At 40.3% G+C, this 21140-nt stretch overlaps 1 long non-coding RNA gene across 1 annotated transcript; it reads left to right on the top strand.

Annotated features, from left to right (window-relative positions):
- The first annotated feature begins 33 nt into the window (after positions 1–33).
- On the top strand, positions 34–20316 carry LOC123840561 (uncharacterized). Its single transcript, XR_006790018.3, has 4 exons — positions 34–278; positions 1014–1182; positions 7264–7405; positions 16728–20316. It is a non-coding gene; the product is annotated as an uncharacterized LOC123840561 (long non-coding RNA).
- Positions 20317–21140: the final 824 nt, after the last annotated feature.

Raw genomic sequence — 21140 nt, 5'->3', positions numbered from 1 at the left:
AGGGGCCCGAGAGGCGGGGGCGGGCGCCGCGCGGCGGGGTGGGCTGCCGGAGGGGCGCGGCTCGGCGAGCGGCCAGTTGTGCGGGAGGTGGCTGCGTCCTTTCGAAAGCGAGGGCGCAGCTGGGCCGATCTTTGTTCTTTTGAGACAAAGCCCCTGAACTTGGGTCCTCGCTTTGTGCAGGTGCAAGTGCTCGTGCATGCAAAGCCCGTGGTGGGGAAAGGGTTTAATACAGGAGGTCGCCGTTTCACAGGACTGGTTCGAATCTCACGACACCCAAGGTATTGGCTTGTTTCTAACATCTCCAGATTAGATCTCTCCGTTTTTTGTTTTTAATTTAAGCTGTCTCGTCGAATTATTTGCTCTTTAGCATCTTGGGTCACTATACCATAGTTATATAAAAAGTTGCTTGTGAAATTAAAAAACACATGGAATTCACATAGATTTAGAAAATCAAGAGAAGCTATTTCATAGCAAGAGAATGCTTTCCTAATACATATTTAACAATCAAGGCACATAATAATCTGATGTCAACAGCAGATAGATATTATTTGATTTGGGGAAGGGAGGAGTTAAGGTATTTGAGTCGGCTTTCCTACCCAGTCCCCCCCAGCCTCCATGAGAACTTTAGCCTCTGGTGTAGAACTCTCCCAACAGCCTGTGGGGGTGAAGGAACGTGCCAGACTCAAAGGAGCTTCTTAATCTGCCTTACAGCGTTAGCTCTTCAGTTTTTCTGGTGAGGAGTAATAGAGAGAAAAGGAAGATTCCAACCCTGCCTCTCCTAGTTTCCCCTTCATGAGCAGTGAACAGTGACTCACCTGGATTCTCTTAGACTTGTTCAAAGGAGGACTTTTGGTAACTCAAAAAGGCAAATGTATTTCCATGAACATAAGTAATCAAAAAATGCTTCTTTCTGGCTTTGGTAGGAAACTAGCTGTGAATGATGATGTGCTGAAATTTCACAAAGGTAAGGGAAAGGTGGTAGAAATTGAAACTCAGTCATTTTTTCCTTTCAGATTTCTGCTGTTAAAATGGTGGATTAAGTGTTCATGCCAGTAAGCAATCCTTGTTTTGCACAATGCAGTGTACACAGAACCCTGATTTGCAACTTTGGTATCTCTCTCTGTTTACTGGGAGCATCTACCTCATGGAACTGCCGGTATTGATCAGTATCCTATGTAACAGGTATTGACCTCATCTCTTGTGACTTTATTAAGACATGGTCCCAGGTCATGTTACGGCTGGCACTTTACCACCCTCCCTTCCCCAATCCTTGCTCAGAAATTGTCCTTTATTCTCCAAACTCAAGTGCATTCTCTTATGCCTACAGCTTTTTCTAAGTGCACACCGAAGAGGAATTAGGTATGGTGTCCCTTGTGTCCCTCCACCTCCAAGGACTATTTTAGTTCCAGCCCCAGTCCAAGTGTGCAGAATCACCCAAAAGAGGCAATTCAAAAACCGCCTCTCCAGACCTTACCCTCAATTTTGATCTTCACTGGGCAACTCTAAAGGGAGTGTGTGCATCTCAAACTATTAAGGATAGATTTCAGTTAGGCGAGAAAAAAAGGAACTAAAATGGTTTCCTTCTCTCCCTTTTCTCCCTTTGCTTCCTCTCAACACCACATTCTTCCTCATTCTGGTTCTGGCCACATCTCTCGCTCTTAACTTTAAAAGCATGTAAAAATCCTGACCAGCAAAATGTGGGGAGATAGCTCTAGACAGCTTTCCTATCCCAGTTTCATTATTTCTCTTCTTGTCTGTTCAAGGCCTCTTCAGAAACCCTGTCTTTTGCCTGTCATCCATTGGTCACTACCTCATTCCTGAAGGTTGTCATACTCCCATCCCAGGCTCCAGCACGGTCGTGTGGCTTGGCTCCCGATTCCATACATCTCATTCACCTCATCTCACTCACTCCATCTTAGAAAATCTATCGGCTGGCTGCTCCTGTATGCAGCTGGTAAGAGGAGAAGGGAGTAAAACAATAGCCAGAATTCTTGGGAGATGACAGAATAACACTTAAAATGGGAAAGGAGGAATTGTAAAGGGCTAACTTACTTATCCTATTCTGTTCTGAGTCCTGGTGACAGTTCTCTCCAGTTAATGAATGTATGTTCTGGAAGTTGCTTTAGGAGTTTCACTTGTATGATTAGACTGCCTTGTACTCTGTAGCCTACCTAATATCTACTACCCCTGCTTCCTAACAGAACTCCAGTTTTGTTCAGGTGCCCATTCCTCCCCTAGGCCAGCGTGCCTTGGGTAAACTGACATTATCCCCAAACTGGTTGAATGATCTGAGGGTAATTCCATTGCTTTAGCAAGGTATTGGTTCGGAAATGAGCTGGTGAGGCCATTCTAGCCAAGGAGGCAAGAAGGAAAGGAGCCAGAGGAGTGATTTCTCACTGTTAATAGAGAACTATAAGGAGAGATGTGGGTTGTTGTCATTTCTTCCTTTGGATGTTGTTTGTCTACATGTAATGCTACAGCTATCTTACTAGCAGCCTGGGCATGAAACCAGTTAGTTCTGGAGATGGCAGAGCAGAGAGGTGGAAGCAAGCTGTGTCTTGATAATACTGTTGAGCCACAATACGTCTACCCTAAGCTGACCTTCCCCATTTGATGAGATAATATTTCTATTATCTGAAGCCAAAAGCAGTCTATAAGAGGGTCCAGTTTTGTGTTCTCTGTTGCTTGTTATGTGAAACAAATAAACCCCTGCTTGTTTAACCCTCAGTACACCAATCATCACCAATGGACCTGCTTTATTTTTTCATATTTTTTAAAAAAATTTTTTGGATTTTATTTATTTGAGAGAGAGAGAGAGAGAGAGAACCAGTGGGGGGAGGGGCAGAGGGAGAAGGAGACTCCTTGTGGAGTAGGGAACCTGACGTGGGACTCGATCCTAGGTCCCTGGGATCATGACCTGAGCTGAAGGCAGATGCTTAACCAATTGAGCCACCCAGACACCCTATTTTTTCATATTTTTTAAGTCATTTTGCAAATCATTTATAAGAAGCAAGAATAAAGGATAGTAAAACAATTTTAAAATAAATTTTAATGAGAATTTAAACATAGTGGGGCACCTGGGTGGCTCAGTCGGTAAACTGCCTTCAGCTCAGGTCATGATCCCAGGGTCCTGGGATCAAGCCTCACATTCAGCTCCTTGCTCAGCCGGGAGCCTGCCTCTCCCTCTCCCTGCCACTCCCCCTGCTTGTGCTCTCTCACTCTCCTCTGTCAAATAAATAAATAAATAAATAAATAAAATCTTCTAAAAAAAGGATTTAAACATAGCAAATTCAAATTTTTATCCTATATTTTCCTGCAGTTAGAGAAATATTACCCTAAATGGGCCATGCCCCCCCCCTTTTTTTTTTGAATAATCCCTATGCCCATCATGGGGCTCAACCCTGAGATCAAGAGTTGTATGCTCTGCCGACTGAGGCCAGGTACCCCAAGGCATATCCTTTAAATACAACTGTTGATCAGTCAATGTATATGAACAGGGAACAAAATCATCTCATAAATATTGACTCCAAATTAAAAATACATCTCTAATGTGCTAGTGTATTCTTACTTTTGCTGCTTCTTGTACTTGAATCAACAAAAATACTTTTGAAAATGTAGGTGGCTTGGAATCTTGTTGAAAAGAAGATAGCCATCTTCTTAGTTGTAAAACATTTTCATATTTAGATTTATAAACAACGATTAGAACTAGTAACTTAAACACATTAGACTTCTTGAACTTACACAATGTATGTCAGTTATATCTCAATAAAACTGGAGGAAAAAGAATTAGCCATTCAATGAATTTTTCCTCTCTACATCATGATTTCCTTCCAGTCACCTTTGCATTGACATTGCCTTTAGCATTTGTTGACTTGTAAACTATATCAACCATATATGACACAAAACATCAAAAAAGATGACAAAATACCTCACATCTTTTTTGGATGGCTTGGGTTCTTGTTGCAAAATATTAAATAATGAAGTCATTCCTGTTGAATGGATAGGAATACCATATTTCCTTTTTATCTTTAAATATATATTGTTGAATTAGCAATTCTTGAGTTTGAGAAAATTTAGGATATCATCATCTAAAGACTCATCATCTGGGGCGCCTGGGTGGCTCAGTTGTTAAGCAACTGCCTTCGGCTCAGGTCATGGTCCCAGGGTCCTGGGATCGAGTCCCATATCAGGCTCTCTCCTCTGCGGAAAGCCTGCTTCTCCCTCTCCCACTCCCCCTGCTTGTGTTCCCTCTCTCACTGTGTCTCTCTCTGTCAAATAAATAAATAAAAAAAATCTTTAAAAAAAAAAAAAAAAAAAAGACTCATCATCTGGGGCTGCCTGGCTGGCTCAGTTGGTAGAGCATGCGACTCTTGATCTCGGGGTTTTGAGTTTAAGCCCCATGTTGGGTTAGAGATTACTTAAAAAAACAACAAATAAAATCTTTAAAAAGTAAGTAAATAAAGACTCATCGTCTGGTATTCCACTTGTGTGATAAATTTCACCATCATCATTAATGTCTAGTGTCCTTTTGCATTTTATTTTCTGATTTTTCTAATATTTTTGAAGTGTTTTCTTCTGTCAGTTTTGTTTTCTTTACCATAGTGGAACAAAACATGAAATTTCTGAATTTTCATCAGTGATTAATAAAAGGTATAATAAAAAACTATGACGATAATGTCTCTGGATTTTTTTTATACCTTCTTAAAAGATGATGTAGTGCTTTGGACAATACAATAAGATAATAGAAGAATGATGTAATGGTGATGATTTATTTTACTATTGAATCAACCTTCTAGGCAATTCCAAATTGTTTTCTTATTATTTTGTCTTCTCTAACGTAGTTGGGAATAGTTGTTGAGTAATGTTGAAATAATTCCTAGAATGATAATATAGCAAAATGGTTAAAGCTAAAGAAAATTAAGATCACTAAGATCCCATAAATTATGAAAGACTTCAATGTACCCATATGGTAATTGCAAAACAGAATGAGTTATTACATTTTTTAAGTACATTTACTTTTTGTTTTTTGGAAAAAACAGTTTAAGAAAACTCATGAAATATCCATCCTTATAAATAGTTAGAACCTCTCAAAAGATACTCAAACTCTAAAATTGGATCCAATGGACTCTGATGGTGCAAGGGTTAATCCACAGTAAACTGATTCTCTGATATTTGCAGCAGAACTCAATGCACTTGATAATCTCATCGAGCAATCAGTGACCTCTATGGTGCCAAAATCAAGGGACATTTTCCTGTCTTCTTTGCAGTCAATATAATTGACCACTTCCTCCTTTTTGAAACCCTCATTTTTAGTACTATAGACCTCTTCTAGTTTTAAACAACCTGACCAGCTACTCCCTCAGCCTCTTCTGGAGGGTCCTCCTCTCCCCATCCTTTAAAATATGGAATTCCTCAGGGCTTTTCTTCTCCTCCTCTCATTCGTACTCTCCCTCTCCCTAGATAAACTCATCCATTCCTGTGACTTTAAATGCCATCTATATATTGATGATACCTGACCTTTTACCTCCGATCCTACCCTCCATTCTAGATCTTTATAACTGGCTATCTACTTGATGTGTCCAATTGGATAACTGACAGTTATCTCACATTGAACTCTCAATCGTTTCTTGTTCCAAAGCCTGCTTCTCTTGCCTTTTTCCTCTTTACACATTTATAACGCCTGCCTTTACACATTTGTTTACAACAGAAACCTAGGAAGCATCCTTAACCTTTTGCTTTCTCTCCTCATCCAAAATATTTCTCACATCCATTTTTCTCCCTGTCCATTGCCACCCCCCTAGTCCAAGTCAGCATTACCTCCTGCCTGCAATAGTTGTAATTGGTTACTTTCTTGCCCTATCTCAAATCTATTCTGCATGCAGCTGCCATAGGGATAATTTAAAAATATAAATTGTTTCTTGTCACTTTTTTGATTAGAACTTTTTATTTTATTTATTTTTATTTTTTATTTTTTTTTAAAGATTTTATTTATTTATTTGACAGAGAGAGACACAGCGAGAGAGGGAACACAAGCAGGGGGAGGGGGAGAGAGAGAGAAGCAGGCTTCCCGCGGAGCAGGGAGCCCGATGCGGGGCTTGATCCCAGGACCCTGGGATCATGACCTGAGCCGAAGGCAGACGCTTAACGACTGAGCCGCCCAGGCGCCCTTGATTAGAACTTTTTAGTGGCTTCCCATTGCACTTAGTAAAAGCCAAAATTCTTCACATAACCTTCCATATAGTTAGGTCCTTCCCTCCCTCTCCAAACTTATCTTACATCCCCCCTGCCTCACTATCCTCCAGCTGCACTGGTGTATTTTCATTTCTTCTCCCAGGCCTCTGCCAGTAATGCCCCACCCCCAGCTCACAACTCCCTGTGAATAATTATTTATCTTTCAGTTCTCAATTTATTGTCACTTACTCCCATTGACTATCTGACTCTCAGTCTCCATTCTTAATTAAGGACCCTTTTTCCCTCCAGTGTTTGTCATAGCACCCTTTTCTGTTCCTTTAAAGCACTTATCAGGGGTACCTGGGTGGCTCAGTCAGTTAAGCCTCTGCCTTCGACTCAGGTCAAGATCCTGGGGTCCTGGGATGGAGCCCCACATCGGGCTGTCTGCTCAGCGGGGAGTCTGCTTCTCTCTCTCCCTCTGCCTGCCGCTCCCTGTGCCTGCCGCTCCCCCCTGCTTGTGCTGTCTCTCTCTCTCGCTCTCAAATGAATGAATAAAATCTTAAAAATAAGTAAATAAAGTATTTATCAAAATTTATAATTAACCAATAAATAAATATATAACACCTTTGTTTCCCACTAGACAAATATATTTCTTTAGTTCAGGGGACTATGTCTATCTTGTTGACTAATATGCCTGGCACATTGTATCTTCTCAAAAGTACATTTGTTGACTGAATGAATGAATGAACCAATGAGTGAATGAAGTTCACAGTCCCTACTGCATGTAAGCTCTAGACCCTCACAAAAGAATTCTCTGTAATAATCACTAGATGAGGAAAACTTCCTGAACTTTTTCCACTTATTTGCTTTGATTGGAAAAAGAGATCACTGCCAGCCAATTCTAAGTCCCCATTAGGAAACTGATCATTTATGGGGCTCACACTTTCGTTCCTAATTTCCTGGTTTAACCTTGAAGCCCTTTTGCCTGAGCATCACCAAATTGGTTCAGCAGAGAATCCTGCCCCAGGTGTAAATTTTATCTGTCAAATTTGCCTAACATTTAATAGTACCAACTGCTTTTTCTCTCATCAGCCCCTTGCACCAAAGCCCCTTCCTGAGACAAAGCATACTGTATCAGTGAGGATGCCTTTTGCTGCAAGTACCAGAAGCTCCAGCCCAAATTGGAATAAACAATAAAGGGATGTTTTTTTCTCAGAAAACAAAAGATCCAAAGGTAGGTCATAGTCCAAGCATGCTGCATCAGAGTTCTGGTTCTGCTTCTCTAGGTTTCTTTTGGCTCTACTTTCCTCTGTGTGTTGATTCTTCTTCAGGCTGCTAGCAATATGGTCACCAAAGCTCCTGGGATTATGTGCAGATGCAACAGCATCCAATAGATGACGGGGGTGGTCGATTCCCATGTGTCTTACTGTCTCAGAAGCTCTACAGGTTTTAACCATTGGCAAGGGAAATAATGGCGTTACCATGATTAGCTTTGACTAATGGAGAGGTTTCCTAAATCACACGTGGGAAGGGTGAAGTCACTGGAACAAAATCAAGGCTCTAACAAAGAGAAGTGCAGAGTGGGGAAAGTGACTGTTGGGTAGAAAACCAAGAGAATCGACCACATATGCATTCATTTATACATCATAAAATGCAGGCAGCTGTATTTTCCCTGAGTGTTTTTCAAGAACCCACCACACCATCACTATGAATTCTTAGTCTAGCCTACAAATTCTTTTTTTTTTTTGAAGATTTTATTTATTTATTTGTCGGGGAGAGAGAGAGAGTGAGTGAGGCAGGCAGAGAGAGAAGCAGGCTCCCCGCTGAGCAGGGAGCCAGATGCGGAGTTCCGTCCCAGGACCTTGGGATCATGACCTGAGCTGCAAGCAGATGCTTAACCAGCTGAGCCACTCAGGCATCCCTAGCCTATGGATTCTTGATCTCCATCTCTATGCATAGAATCTGTGAGATGAGGCACCAGATACGTGTTTTTTTTTTTGTTTTGTTTTTAAACAAATTAAATGTAAAAATGTCGATAAGATACTATTGCTTTTCAGTTTAAAAAATTGCCCACAAGATCCTTCCTTCTTCTAAACTTTTCAAAAACAGTTTCTTTTTCAGATCATGATTCAGAAAATATTTACCTGTTTATTACTGCCTCTGAGGTATGGTACTTTGGTCTAGGCACTCAGTAAAAGCTTGTTCAATTAATCTGTGGACTTCATTTCATCTCCACAGTTGAGGTATTGGGAAAGGTACAGAAAGTTTCTCCCATATACCCATTCACACTCAGAAGTAATGATCCACGGTGCATGAAATTTAGAAAATATAGAAAAGTACAAAGATGAATATAATAATGTATCCATAGATAGAAATACTACAGTTAGGGGTGCCTGGCTGGCTTAGTCCGTGGAGCGTGAGATGCTCAGTCTCAGAGTCATGAGTTCGAGCCCCACGTTCTGAGTAGAGATTACTTAAAAAAAATAAAATAAATGTAGGATATCTTTTTAAAAAATAGCTACAGTTAACATGTTTGTGACTTTTCTTTCTTCCTATCTTTTTTTTTTTCTTTCTTATTCATTTGTTTGTTTGACAGGAATTTTTATTTCAGGATCTGATGATCCCCCCAGGTCAATAATTCAACAAACATGATTGTTTGTTTTTCTTAAATCATTAATTCTGTATAAATCCATCAGTTCTTGTATTTAGTCAGCAGTCATCCAGTATTCCAACTGTGTTCTAGCCAGTGGCCCTCAAGTGTGTGTTGCCCAAGATATACTTTAGAATTCTCCCTTAAAACAATGATTTGTCTACAAGTATTTGGCCTCTAGCCCCTCCCCCACTTCTTCAAATCTCTCTAAAATGACAGCAAAGGAATAAAAAAAGGCATTAGCTTACAAAGAACAAAGATAAGAGGAGGGCAAGACAATGATTACAGATTTTAATAAGTGTTTGGCCAAGGATAAGTGTTTGGTAGATGGAAAGTGGATGAAGGAGTAGTAATTAATTGAGCAGAGAGGAAGAATTCAAAACCTAAGAATGAAGATGAGGGCCAGTTCCCCTCAGAGGATCTGTAAAGCCTCGGCGTTTGGGACCTGCCAGGTCCATGAAGGGGAGGTCAGGTGCAGGCTGAAAATAGGAGGGATAGGTTAAAGTCTCCATATGAAAGAGTTAGACCCCCAGGTTCCTTTCTATACTCACCCTGCCTAGCCAGACAACTTTTGGTCAGTGGATCAGAAAAGGGGCATTAAGTGAATGCCCAGTTCTCAGAGAAGTAGAATGATGACAGAGAACAGGGAAAAAAAATTGGACATTTACAATTGGATGAGCCCAGTAAAAAGCCAGTTCATTACTAGAGCATCGACTTTTGAGTTTCCCAAATCAATACTCTACACAGGGAATTCTAATAAAGTGTTTAGAGTCTCATCCTGAAATATGAATGGCAACCTAAGAATCACTAGAAATTCGATGAATACCTCCAACATGGTAAGAAAAGTCACACGAAAGTGGAAGGGATCTGGAGGGAATAGAAACAATGCAAGGAGAAAAGGACTTAAAAAAACTAATTATTATCATCAAAGAGACAAAAAAATATATATTTACAAAACAAAAAGTGACCAAAAAAGGAAAACACATAAAGAAAGAGCTCATAAAAATAAAATCTGTGGTGGTGTAAATAACATATTCAATACAAACACTGGAGGATAAAGTGGGGAAAGATGGAAAACAGAAGAGGAAAGATGAGAACATTATAGAATCCATCAGTGACTTACTAATATGAGTTTCAAAAAGAGAAATCAGGGGCACCTGGGTGGCTCAGTCAGTAAACCATCTGCCTTTGGCTCAGGTCATGATCCCAGGGTCCTGGGATGGAGCCCCACATTGGGCTCCCCGCTCAGTGGGGAACCTGCTTCTCCCTCTCCCACCCCCCCGCTTGTGTTCTCTCTCCCTCTCTCCACCCCACCCCATCAAATAAATAAAATCTTAGAAAAAGCATCAGAGAAAACAGGGGAACAAATCATCAGAGAAATAATAGAAGAAAATTTCCCAGATAGGACTCACCCAGAACAACGAATTTTTTTGAAGACCCACTTCGAGGCATATCATCGTTACATTTCAGAACACCTTGGATAAGGAAAAGAATTCTAAAACCTTTCAGGGAAAAAAAGCTGATCTCAAAAAATGGAATGACTCAAAATAGCATTGGAATTGCTGCTAACCACTCTTGATGGTAGAAGACAATAAAGCACTACCTTAAAAATTCAGAGGAAAAACTATTTTTAGCCTAGAATCCTTTATGAAACTAAACTGTAACTCAACGTAGAATACACACAATTTTCATATATATAAGGTCTCAAACATTATACCTCCATTCTTCCTTGGGAAGCTGGAATATGTACTTTAGCAGAATAGGGGATTAAAATATGAAAATGGAAGATAGAGGAGAAGATCCTAGAAAGAAAAGCAGCAGGAAAAGTTGTAAGGTGGCAGGAAGGAATGTCCCAGGGCTTCTCGAAAACAGCCAGGCCAAAGAGGAGGCGGAGGGAAGGAGGCTTCCAGAGCAGCTCAGAAAAATGGAATAGAAGTTTTTGGGCAAAAAGAACATGTTATTAATAAGTATATGGCAGAGATGCCAGAACATTGGGGAAAAATTAACAATAGGTAGATGGAAAACCAAACAAATGATAAAATGAGGCAATTATTAACTTCAGAAAAATGGAAAGCTCATACAGGAAAAGAGGTGTGATTGCAATGCATTACTTGGCTCAGTGGACAATATTTATATAGTTTCAATGATGTAATGCTGACCATTGATTTCACACAAAAAAATTGTATATCATTATATTGGGGTGAGAAGAAGAAAAATGGAGTTGGGAAGCAATATTCTAGTATTTATTCACAATGGCAGGAAGTCAACAGGCAAATCAAGGAACAGTGACATAAGTATATAAAGATATGGAGGAAAATTATCTGTGAAATTAGCTAGAAAAGTTGAGTCTGTTAACATGTCATGCTGGGAGTGGGCCTGGGGAAGGGTGGGGTAGGAGACTACTGGCTTTTATCATAAGCCTTGCAGTACTATTTGACTTTTAAAATGATACACACGAATGTTCATTTGTGTGTGTGTGTGTGTGTGTGTGTTTTCCTTTGACAAAAAGTAGTTTATTTGGGGGTTGCCTAGCTGGGTCAGTTGGTAGAGCATGTGACTCTTGATCTTGAGGTTGTGAGTTTGAGCCCCACTTTGGGTGTGATTACTTAAAAATAAAGTCTTTAAAAAAATAGTTTAGGGGCCTCTGAGTGGCACAGTTGGTTAAGCGTCCGACTCTTGGTTTCCGCTCAGGTCATGATCTCAGGGTCTTGAGATCAAGTCCTGCATCAGGCTCGGAGCTAAGCGAAGAGTCTACTAAAGTTTCTCTCTTCCTCTCCCTCTGCCCCTCCTCTCTCTCTTTCTCAAATAAATAAATCTTTAAAAAATAGTTTATTTTTAAATAGTCTCACCTGTGAACATTGTTAAAAGTCTTATTTCTGGGCTTGATCCTATGATTCCAATCCAGTAAGTCTGCAGTGGGACTCAGGAATCTGAACTTTTAACTAGAACCTCATGAAATTTGGATGCAGATTGTTCAGTCGTGATCCTTTGAGAAATCTTACCCAGATCCCCTGAAATTATATATAAAGTTTCATAAGAATGTGCAGTTTTTTGGAAGGAGTCCATAATTTTTAGATTCTCTTTGATTCCTCAAACCCAAAAGAGTTTAAAAATTGCTCTTCTATGTCTGCCTTCTCCTTTCCTTCCCAGAATAATTGAGATTCCATTAATTATTTAAGGTCAAAGCATAGCTAATTATTGTTATAGTGGATCAAACACTTTATAAAACTCATTACATAAGCATATGTATTGAAAGCATTGGCAAAATTCTTAGACAATTGCTTAGTGTATTACCAAAGTAAATACCAGTGCATTACTACTGCAGTGAATTGAATATAAATCTAGTAGCTTGAAAAAGTTAATACAAATCCATCAGTACCTACCAGTGGTGTTGACCAAATCTATAGTTAAATTTATTCAGCCGAAGAAAAAAATGTCCATATATGGTCATTCAGTGTTATCTTTAGTGCTATAATAGTGCCATATAAATGGCACCAGCATCCAACTAGAAAATTTAATGCAGGTATTTTGACAATCTTGTATTTTTAACAAGTTTAGTAATTTTATGGTGAAAGCCAGCCTTCCTCGAACTTAGGCTTTTAGCCTTTTAAAAACGGATTTTTCTCTATAAAACATTACAAAAATTCATGAGATGTGATTTGGATTAAACCAGACAGCAAAATGTGACTTCAGATTAATTGCTAGAAGGAATTAAATTTTATGTTTTTCTTTAAACTTTGTACAATAAGGTAGAGAAATCTTCTCATTTTAGTGACTATAAAAGGTATAAAGTATTTAAAAGGTAAATCACAAAAACCATCACAAACCAGTAGCTAACAAGTTAATATTTGTTGTATGACCAATAACATACAGCATGACCATTATTAGTTATTTGAGCTGATTATGCACCAATTTGCATATCAAATGTCCCTTCTTCATATATCAAGTCATCTCTGATATTCTTAGGTGTGGCACACCATTTTTAAAAAATAATAGCAAGGTCATCCATAGCATTTACTGTGTCCCAGACCTTGTTCTAAGCATTTTCCTTGTAGTATCTCATTTAACTCTGACAACAGCGCTATGAGGGAAGTGTTATTATTATTCCTTTTTTACAGACAAGAAAATTGATACATGCGAAGCCTGGGTGGCACAGTCAGTTGGGTGTCTGCCTTTGGCTCAGGTTATGATCCCAGGGTCCTGGGATTGAGCCCTACATCGGGCTCCTTGCTCAGCGGGGAGTCTGCTTCTCCCTCTTTCTCTGCCTGCAGCTCCCCCTGCTTGTACTCTCTCTCTCTCTCTCTCTCTCTCTCTCAACCTCTCTCTTTCTCTGACAAATAAATAAATAAAATCTTAAAAAAAAACCTCCAAGTTTAAAAAGAAAGTTGATCCACAAAGTTACGTAGCTGTATACAGTCAGTGAACAGCTGAGCTGTGAGCTGAACTCATCAATCTGACATTGGATCGGCTATACTCCTCTGAGGCATATTAATGTAGAACAATCACATAAACAATTACATCAATATATATGGAACCTTCTCATATGTAGATTTTTTTTAAAGTTGCATCTTAAAAGAAAAATAGCATTATGAAAAAAAAATTGTTTTTCATCGTTTTCACCTAACAACTAGCAGCTGACATCTTGAAACTTCATGTTTCAGGGAACACATTTTCTGAAATGATGGCCTAAGTAACGGTTTGAAATTTTCCTTTCTGTCGTTCCTTTTCGGCTCGGTCCTTCTCTCAGCCCCTTCTGAATTTACTTGCGTCCCCTGAGCTGCTTCTTTTTCAAGACATAGTAGGAAGACACCTTCATGCAACCCTCTGCCTACCAAATGCTTACTTAACAAGCCTGCACTTCCTGTTCCTCCCACCCCGGATTAAATGCTTATTCTTTGAGCTACCTTTCTCAGTTGTTTTCCAGTCAAGGCGTGAGAGCTAAATATCACTACATTTCATTTTTTGGGAAAAAAAAAGTTAAACCATATTACATCAGTGTAAAGAACATATATCATATGAGATCTAAGTGTCCTAACAAAGTGGCACCTCTTCTTTAATAGCCAGAAATTTTTGCATCACTCTTTGATATCCTTGAACTAATACTTCTACTTCAATTCTTCCATGTTATTTTATCTTTTTTTTTTAAAGACTTATTTATTTTAGGGAGAGAGAGAGTGAGGGGGGTAGGGGCAGAAGGAGAGAGAATCTCGAGCAGACTCCCTGCTGAACTCAGAGCCCATGTAGGTCTTGGTCCCAGGACCCTGAGATCAGGAGCTGAGCCAAAACCAAGACTCGGTGGCTCACCCCACGTGATTTTATCTTAAATTTAAACAACATTTATATTTGAAAATCTTTGATTATTTGATTGTTATACTCTGTAAAATATATTAATTTATTTCCTGGATTAATTAAAGCTCTAGATAGTAAAATACTCTATCAGTTTAATTATTAGTAGTACAAAATTTATCAATATAACAAATTTGTAATTCTTTTTTTTAAAGATTTATTTAAGAGAGAGAGAGCACGAATGGGGGGAGGGTCAGAGGGAGAAGCAGACTCCACCCCAACTGAGTGCTGAGCCTGACTCAGGGCTCCATCCCAGGACCCTGAAACCATGACCTGAGCCACAGTCAGATGCTCAACCGAGTGAGCCATCCAGGCGCCCCAACAAATTTGTAATTCTTAAACAAAAAATTAAATTGTGTTATAAATGCATTTCTCAGTGACAGATGGAGCTTAATTCAATTTTATTCACTCTTATGGATAAAGATTACTCACCATGAGAATGAGACCGTTTCAATATTAATTTATGTTTTTTGTTTGTTTTTATAGTTATAAATGCTGAGAAACCTTATTTACATGAATAAGGAGATGAGAATTCAAGGAGTTTTGTTACAGCATTATGTTTTTTTCCATCCAAGTTTTATTTTAAAAATCATAAATTAGACTGGTGTCCAGCTTGTGGAAAACCCTTTGTTGTAAGTTAGCATTAAGTCTCAACTCTTTTTAATGGACTTTTTATTCTCTTCTATTTGTTTTTTTCTTTCTAGTTAATTATCATACTCTGTAATTATTAGTGATTTAGAGGATATTTTGATCTGTCAAGGGCCAGTCCCTCGCTCTTAAAATTATTTTGGCTCATATTAACTGTTCCCAAAGATTTTTGTGATCAACTTGTCAAGTTTTAAAATTTGGGGTTAGTATATTTACTGAAGTGCACTGAATTTTAGATTAATTTGGGCATGTTTGATATTGCTCCAATACCGAGTTTTCTCATCTAGGACCTCAACAAGTCTCTCCATTTATGCAAGCCTTGTTTCACATCCCACAGTAAGGTTTTATAGTTTTCTTTTCATGGGTTTCACATATTTCTCTCTGAATTTAAGATAACATAAATACTTTGACCTCTTTAAATGCATTCCTTCTTTCTTTGTCCTCCCTCTCTTACTTTTCTTTCCTTGTCCTTTTCTCTTGCTCTTCCGAATAGACTGTAAACTCGCACAGGATTGGGAATGGATTGCCCTTCTAACCTCCTAAGTGGTTAAAGCTTTGATAGAATGGTTGCTAAGGAAAGAAATACTTGCTGAATAAATAAATGAATGAAAGGCTTGATTCATAAACTAGAAATGCAACAGGAAGAATCGGGGGATATTCCAAGAAAGGCCTCAAAAGAATTATAATTCCTAGGGCGCCTGGGTGGCTCAGTCGTTAAGCGTCTGCCTTCAGCTCAGGTCACTGATCCCAGGGTCCTAGGATCGAGTCCCACATCGGGCTCCCTGCTCAGCAGGATGCCTGCTTCTCCCTCTCCCACTCCCCCTGCTTGTATTCCCTCTCTCGCTCTCTCTCTCTGTCAAATAAATAAATAAAATCTTTAGAAAAAAAAAAAGAATTATAATTCCTTAAAATGGATGACAAATTACGGCTTGGTTATACCACAGGACAGATTTGACAAGCTATTCGATATATTTATATATATTATTTTTTTTAAAGAGACAAAATGACCTAGATATTAGATAAAATTCTCCTACCATGGATTCACTCAGAGACCCAGAGGAGATAAATATATGCTTCTGATTTCCTCAGACTTTGAGAAAAATGCTAAAGTTTTTCTACCTATGAGGTTTTCTGAAACATTGAATATCAAGGATAATTTAAACTTTTTTTTTTTAAAGGATGACTGCTGCCTAAACATCACAGACTTAATTGGTCTTTTAAATAAGGAACATTTTATTTGTTTTTTTTTTTTAAAGATTTTATTTATTTATTTGACAGAGACACAGCGAGAGAGGGAACACAAGCAAGGGGAGTGGGAGAGGGAGAAGCAGGTCTCCTGCGGAGCAGGGAGCCTGATGTAGGACTCGATCCCAGGACCCTGGGATCATGACCTGAGCCGAAGGCAGACGCTTAACCGACTGAGCCACCCAGGCGCCCCTAAATAAGGAACATTTTAAACCCAAAGACTAAGTGGTATTAGGGGTGGAGAAGGGATTTTTGAGAGGAGCCCTTCTGTACATTGTGTCTGTCACTTCAACCACTCACATTCAGTCTGTTGCCTGAAAGAATGTCATCGCAGCAAATGGCTCCCATCCTCCTTTGCCTACCTGTTACCTTGTAGACAGAGCCATGGAGGTCAGGAGACATGGCCATGGGCTAGAAAAAGGCAAACTTGGGGCAGGGGTGGGGTGGGGGAGGGGGTGAGGCATACATTTTTGAGGCACTAGAGAGGTTGCACCAGCAGAGACCCTGTCTGTTCTGGAGTTAGAAATTGAAAGCGAATAAAACTTCTTAGGCAGCAGGAACTCATCCTGACAGAAAGTTCCCTGACCCAGGACTCCTGCCACAGCTTAATGAACAGAGCCTGGGGAGTGTGGGGAAAGAACTGATCTTGTTGCTGCTTCTCCTGCAGGCTTCCCTGTTGCTGTGTGGTCCCAAAGTGAAGCTGAGGAGCCACCAGAAAACATCAGAAGCTTTCATCCAGAAGCCTGAGGAGAGCCCTGCCCTTCCTCAAGAGAGAGAAGTCCTTTAACATAACAGCTATTTTTCTTAGTCTTGGAGGAATTCACACCACTCCTTTCCCCAGCTTTTTCCCCCAGTGGCAGGAGCAAAGAGGTGGTCTCAGAATTTCTAGAAAGGCCTCAGTCCTCCCTACCCAACAACAGGCACAGCCTTGCTAGCATTATCTACCCTGAAACCATCAGGATTAATCACATTATCCCTTTATCCCTGTTTACATCATCACTGCAAGAAGCCGGTAGACTCCCAGGTCACCCTGCACCTCCTTTACTCCAATCCCCATATAGCTCTTAATCTCATTCTCCTCCCTTCTTCTACCCTCCCCTACTCTCAGAATGCATCCCCTGTGCTCACTGTAATGCCCAGTCTGTGAGCAGCAAATTTCCTACATACTCTAAACCTCTCCTGCAAAGGTCCCCTTTACTATCCTGCTCCAGCTGAAATCTAAAGCTCCCCAGATGACTCCTTCCCCTGTAGCCCTCTGTAGTGGTGGCCTTTATCTCTACCATCTCTACTGCATCCTACCTGACCACAGAGTGAGGGTGCTCCTTGCTCCTCATTGCCATTTTCAAACTCCTCCTCCCCCAAATCCCCTGCTTTGAATTGCATGTCATCAGATATACCCCCTACTGTCCCTTATTGTCACTTGCTCTTATTTCTCAGAGAGTTTAGCAGCTGATTCATGGTCACTTTCTCCATTGGTCCTAACATAATTCTAGGTAATTTCAATATCCATTTGGTCAGCTTTCAGAAATCCTGGCCTTAGTTCCTTGACCTCTTCTTCCTGTAATTTTGCCTTTCACCCTTTATCAGTCACTCACTATGAAATCTGTAGACCTTGGCATTATCTGTAACAGTAACTCCTTCATATTCTCAGTGTCAGGCATCCCTCTAGTACCACCACTATGCATGCCAGAGCCCCGACTCCAGCAGCCCTCTTGTTCTGCCAAGACCTATAGTCCCTTGACTCTATCACCTTTCAGTTATGGGTTATGCCTCCTCCTCCTCAGATCCTTTCATAGCCTCGTTACCTAGCATTAAATCCCTTGGTCAGTTACTAGAATCACTCCCTTGCAGGGAGTTCTAATTATTTGCTAAAATCTATCCTCCTTTCTTCCAAAATCAGAGCATTGTAGCTCAGCAGAGAGCTGACCATACACACCACATTTCTCAGGCTTCCTTGCATTTGACTGTAGCCATAGGACTAAAATTTTTATAATAGAATATGACCCTAAGTAATGTGTGGTGCCTGCAGGCTAGGCCCTTAAAACTAGGACAATGCTTGCTCCTTACACTCTCTTTCCCCCTCCTGATAACTGGTAAAAGATGTGCCTGCTACCCAATTTCTAGGATTTAGATGAGAATAAAAGCCCTAGGTCATGAAAGAGAAATAAGGTAGAAGGCCCCTCAGTCCCTAAATGATCATTTGAAGCTGAGACTCAATGGCCTGGAATGGTCATTTCTGCTTAAAATTGAAATTTGTCAGAGAGAGAGAGCAAACAAGCAGGGGGAGTGGCAGGCGGAGGGAGAAGCAGGCTCCCCATGGAGCAGAGAGCCCGATGTGGGACTCGATCCCAGGACCCTGGGATCATGACCTGAGCCAAAGGCAGATGCTTAACCATCTGAGCCACCCAGGCACCCCCCACCTTGAAATTCAAGCTTCCTTCTCTTCCTGCTATCACTTCATCTTTCTGTTCCTGTTTAAAGCAAAAAAGCCCGAAAGAGATACCTGTATTTCTTGAATTTAACTTTCATCTTATTTTCTTTTTTAAAAAAATTATTTTGAAAAATTTCAAACATATGCAAGGGTAGAGAGACAGCAGAATGACCTCCATATATCATCACCCAGTGTCAGCAATTATAAACATTTTGTCAATTTTATTTAACCCATCCTCCTTCCATAAATCATCTGGACTGTTTTTTCTTCTTTTTTTAAATTTGAGTATTATTGACATATAATGTTACATTAGTTTCAGGTGTACAACATAGTGATTCACTGATTCACCTTCTCTTTTGGGCTATTTTAAAGAAAGTTCCAGACATCATTTCACTGTAAATACTCCAGCATACATTTCTAACAGATAAGGACTGTAAAAAATGACAGTCACAACACCAACTTAATATCCAACAAATCTAAATACATGGTCAGAGTTTAAATTTCCTATATTGTCTCAGAAACATCTTTTTATAATAGATTTGCTCAAATCAGGCTCTAAACACACTGTGTTTGGCTGGTATGTCCTTTAAGTCTTTCTTCATCTGTAACAGTTTCCCCTCCACCCTTTTCTCATGCCATGTGAATGTATTTGTGTGTGTGTGTGTATATATATATATTTTTTTTTTTTAAGGTCATTTTTTAAAAGATTTTATTTATTTATTCATGAGAGAGAGAGAGGCAGAAGGAGAAGCAGGCTCCTGGTGGAGCAGGGAGCCTGACATGGGACTCTATCCCAGAACCCTGGGATCATGACCTGAGCTGAAGGCAGACACTTAACCGACTGAGCCACCCAGGCGCCCTTAAGGTCATTTTTCCTGTATAAGTTTCCACATTCTGGAGTTGGCTATTTGCATCCTCATGATGTCATCTAGCATGTTCTTCTCTCCTGTATTTCCTGGAAACTAGTAGTCATATCTTGAGGCTTGATTCTCTGCTTTCTTCAATCCATTCCAGTCACACATGCACCCTCCTACTACTGTGTGTGTGTTGTCAAGTTCATTGATGACCCATATTGCTAAATCTAATGGCCCATTCTCAACCCTCTTCTTCCTTGATCCATTGGCAGTATTTGAATGGATCACTTCATCCTCCTTGGTGCATTTCCTTTATTTGGCTTATTGGACACCACACTGTCATGGTATTACTTTGACTTACTTGTTGCTCCTTTTCAGTTTCTTTTGCTGGTTCCTGTTTACCATTGCTACCTCTAAACGTTAGAGTGCTATAGGATTATTTTTTGGTTCTCTTCTCTATCTGCACAAAATCCATTGGTGATCTCATCCAGTTCTCAGGCTTTAAGTACCATTTTATACATGCTGACTTTCTAATTTATAGCTTTAGCCTGGATCTCTTCCAAGAAATCCAAATTCATGTAGCCGACTGTAGATTTGACATAATCATTTGAGTGTCTAATAAGCACCTCAATTTGATTATGTCCATAATTTGACACCTGACCTTCCTCCAAATCTGCTCCTCTCTTAGACTTCTCCATCCCACTTGATAGGAGCTCCATCTTTCCAGTTGTTCAGGTCAAAAATCTTAGAATCATTTTGGACACTTTCTTTCTCTCCACCCCAAATAGAATCTGTCAGCAAATCCCACCGTCTGGTCATTTATCCCCACCTGCACTGTTGTCATCTTGATTCAGTCCATTGTTTTTGTTTTTGTTTTTTCTTTAAAGATTTGATTTTAGGGCGCCTGGGTGGCTCAGTCGGTTAGGCGACTGCCTTCGGCTCAGGTCATGATCCTGGAGTCCCTGGATCGAGTCCCGCATCGGGCTCCCTGCTCAGCGGGGAGTCTGCTTCTCCCTCTGACCCTCTCCCCTCTCATGTGCTCTCTCTCATTCTCTCTCTCTCAAATAAATAAAATCTTAAAAAAAAAAAAGATTTTATTTTATTTATTTGAGAGAGAGAGAGATAGAGCATGAGAGGGGGGAGGGTCAGAGGGAGAAGCAGACTCCCCGCCGAGCCGGGAGCCCGATGTGGGACTCGATGCAGGACTCGATGCAGGACTCGATCCAGGGACTCCAGGATCATGACCTGAGCCGAAGGCAGTCGCTTAACCTACTGAGCCACCCAGGTGCCCCCTCAGCTTACCTTCTGTTCCCTCATCATAAATGAGTAAGGAAAAGGTTAAGGTCTAGGCAGGGAGAGGTAGGGGGCCCCTGACTAGGCTCTGAAACACTTCCTGGCAGACAAAACCACTAAGCCAGACTGAACAAGAGATAAGGGACTAGACCAGACCACCTGGCCCCGGTTAGGGAGTATTTTTCTTTGGCGGCTACAGTGCAATCACAGAAAATGACCAGACCTCAAAGAAGTCAGTCATTAAGGGGGTCATCAATAGTCCTTGCTCAAACCAAGATGGCACAAGAATCTCAAGGCCACAAGTTCCCTGGTCAAGTTTTCAATAAAAGACCGGCCTAAAAACCTTCAGGGGCAACCCATTCGGGACCCCTCTCACTCTAGAGAGCTTTCTCTTTCCTTTCTGTCCTCATCTTCGCTTTAAAAACTTTCACTTCATTTCAGCCTTTTGTGTCCATGAGATTCATTCTCCGACTGTGTGAGACTAGAACCCTGCAATCCTGCA

Source organism: Mirounga angustirostris, unplaced genomic scaffold (genome assembly GCF_029215605.1).
Source record: "Mirounga angustirostris isolate CCGP_5_RB_7025 unplaced genomic scaffold, mMirAng1.0.hap1 SCAF_2, whole genome shotgun sequence".
Classification (NCBI taxonomy): Eukaryota; Metazoa; Chordata; class Mammalia; order Carnivora; family Phocidae; genus Mirounga; species Mirounga angustirostris.
Note: the sequence above shows the minus strand (reverse complement) of the source record. Positions and strands in the feature narration are given on the sequence as shown.